This window comes from Pteropus medius, unplaced genomic scaffold (genome assembly GCF_902729225.1).
Source record: "Pteropus medius unplaced genomic scaffold, Ma_sr-lr_union100, whole genome shotgun sequence".
Lineage (NCBI taxonomy): Eukaryota > Metazoa > Chordata > Mammalia > Chiroptera > Pteropodidae > Pteropus > Pteropus medius.
This window is the reverse complement of record NW_024347788.1, coordinates 694,242-697,647: the sequence shown is the minus strand read 5'-3', so window position 1 is coordinate 697,647 and position 3,406 is coordinate 694,242. Positions and strand designations below refer to the sequence as shown.

The 3,406-nt window shown below is 41.7% G+C and overlaps 1 pseudogene; it reads left to right on the top strand.

The window, feature by feature from the left end:
* The first annotated feature begins 1,151 nt into the window (after positions 1-1,151).
* Positions 1,152-1,270, top strand: LOC120614513 (uncharacterized; annotated as a pseudogene).
* The last annotated feature ends 2,136 nt before the right edge of the window (positions 1,271-3,406 follow it).

Here is a 3,406-nt window from a genome sequence, read left to right as displayed (position 1 = left end):
TGTCAGAAAACTCGGCTTTCAGCTGTTATATAGGAAGTAAACTTTTATTTTATTTATTTTCTGTAATTTGGGGGTTTGCTCCAGCAGCTGGTATTATTCTGAACTGTGACCCACAGTATTTAGAGCCATGGGATCGGATGTGAACTTGCACAGAGTGAGTGTGGGTGGAGAAGGGAGAGAAGAGGCCTACAGGTTGAGTCCCGGGAACTCTGACATAAGGAAATAGGAAAAAGAAAGACGATCCAGTAAGGGAGGCCAAGAAGGAGCTGCTAGTACCTGAAAATAAGTGTTTTAGTAAGTCAGGTGAAAAAAAGAGTTTCAAGGATGAAGAAGTGGTCACCTCTATGAAATTCTGTTGAGCAGTCAAGAAAGAGGAGGGCAGAGAAGTGTCATCAGCTTTGGCAATGTGGTGGTCCCTGGTGACATGAGCCAGAGAAGTGGTGAGGATGAAAAAAGCACTGGAGTGGACTGAAGAGAAAACACGTAGAAAGGAAGTAGAAAAAACGAGCAGAGCGAGGGAATGATTGCTGGAGGGATCTGAGAGCACGGGCAACTTCTTTTGTGATTTATAACTTATCGCACTAGGATGCGAAGAGAAAAACTGATACAGAAGAGAGCGCCAAAAATACTTGGCACATGGTAGAGGCTCCACTGCTCTGGAGTCGCATGGCTCCTTCTGACTGCGAAAGCATTGGCTAACTCTGTTAACAGTCCTAACTCAGCTTAGCTTTCGTGTGGTACTGTGTTTTTCCACTTGTCCTCTCTAATTTGAAACAAAAGCATACAAAGGAAGAATATTATTTTCAAAGGTAACTGCTGTTGACAATTGATTGTGTGTCCTTCCTTGTTTTTTCTTTGCATGTATGTTTTATTTATCTACTTATACACACACATACACACTCCCATGAAATTAAAAAAAATTCATCCAATCTTTTATGTGTTATGTTCTGTAGCTTGCTTTTGCACTGACACTATGAGCAACTTTCCACATTAATGCCTATAAATCTGATTTTTTTTATTAATGAACTAATATTCCATATTATACATATTCAGTGCTAATTTAAGCATTCATTTTGAGTGTTTACACTTTTGAACCAGTGCTTTCTATTGATTTAAGTATATTTCCCATCATTCATTTTTTTCTTAACAACACTGTTTTCCTGTCTACCCTGAACAAGCCCGAACCCGTCTGATCTCGGAAGTTAAGCAGGGTCGGGCCTGGTTAGTACTTGGATGGGAGACCACCTAGGAAGACCAGGTGCTGTAGGTGTAAAAAATAAAAAAAAATAAATAAGGGATTGTAAGCTGACAAGGTCCTTGCAATCTGTGAGGTCAACTAAGGGTTGCCTCGCCTAAAAAGAAAAAAAAACTAAAGAACACTGTTTTTCTCAACTTCAAAACAAAGATAATCGTGAGCTGTAGACATGAATATATCATTTTAATAATTTTGAATTTTGAAGTCCCCCCTTTCTACCATTAGAAATTATTGAATGGTTTGATAGTGTGGTAAATCCTCTAGTTTATTATGTCCTATGTAATGAAAGATTTCATTTTATTCACTGTCTTTGCCCAACATATCCCTCTACTGGGTTACTTTTCTATTGTTATATCTTTGTGAACCTTGGGTTGACGTTCCTGGCACAGGTGTGTGACGCAGTAAGCAGAGCCCCTCCTGTTGGAAGCAGGTGGAGCTGTAGGAGGCTCAGGACAAGGCACTGTTCTCAAGGAGAGGAAGGATGAAGGCGAAGACTCAGCAAGGACCTGGTGGAAGCTTTGCAGCTACCGTGCCTTCTCAATGGGGAGTATTTGTTTCCTAGACACGGTCAAGGAGAGAGCTACCAAAACGATACTAGGACATTAAATGCTATGAGGCACCAATAACGTTTCCTTTGCTGGATTAGCACCAAAGACGGAGTTGGGTTGGTCCACGTCGGATCATGGAGAGGAGAGATTTTCCATTCTCAGAGCTTGATGCATGTTGCCCAGAGAGAACAGTGTACAAGGTGGATGAACATATTATTGGGGGTGTATTGGGAATGTAGTCTTTCAAAAATTTCTTCTAAAACAGATGATGAAACCCCCCTCCCCAGCCTCCTCCCCATCTTTCTAGCCCTTCCTCCTTCCCTCTTTGTTTATCAGCGTGTGTGTGTGCGCGCACACACACACACACACACACGCACACACACACACTTTTTGGAATATGCTTGAGGTTGAGAGGGGGAGTTTTTATACTCATCTGCTCTTCAGTCAGTTTTATTTAAGAGGTGAATTTATCAAGGGGTGAATTAGGAGTACAGCTTTTCCCCAGAGACCCTGCCCTTCCTGACTGCAGCTCTCTTAGGGCCTTTAACTTTCTGTCTGCACTAACTTTCCCCAGCTACTGTGGACCACCTTCTTGTTCAGGGGAGATTCCACTCTAGGTAGAAAAGCAGAAGAAAATCTGGCTAATAGAGCAAGAACTTTTCAGTTAGGCGTTGACCCACCAGGTGGCGACTAGGACTAGTAGATTGGCGGCTCTCCTGTCTCATCAGTCACATCTTTTCTACAGAAGAGTCGCACGAATGGAAGGGAGAGAGTGGAAGAAGGGTTTACTCTTATATCGCTCCCTGAGGAGTAGAAAGTTTTTCGTCCTTATGTTAGAATGTAGGAGAAGGATAGAGAATGACAGTATCACCATAACCCGGCTGGCCTGTGACCCATTCACTCCCTTCTCTTGGGGAGTGATGATCTTCGTGGAAGGTAAGGATCTTCGTGGTGTGGTCAAACCTACTTGTAAACTGGGCCTCCAGGTAATGGACCAATGATACTTGCTAGGAGTAAGAGACCTTACTTACAGAATGCTGTCAACAGGATATCCCTGCATTATAGTTAATAATGCAGCATGTTTAGGTTTATGAGACATCGCTTCCCAGAGAATATCATGTAAGCTACATAACTGTCCAAGTATAAAATAGAGATAGTTCATAATTTAAATTCTCTCAAGAGAGAGGCAGTAATGCATAAATCCCCTCTTGAAGGATTCTCTCTCTTTAAAAAAACTCATTCATTATTTTAGGTCTAGAAAACATATGTTCCATGTGGCAAAGAAGGACTTAATGGGTCATGAAGGATGTCCCAGATTATTTTTTCACTTGCATATTTTTGAAATTATTAGTAAATCTTGACTCTAGGAAATAGTTCTGATTCCTGTGGGTCTGACTTGAGAATCTGATGCTATGTACGTCACCTGGACATATATGTCTGCAACTCCCATCTTCTACTAAACATGATATATAGTCTTGCTACTTTAACTGTGTTGACCCATGTCATGGGTCTCAACGGGAAACCCCTTAGACATGCAGAATCTCAGAGCGGCAGCATCATAATCTGAATCATAACAGGAGTCCGGGTGATGTGCATGCACATG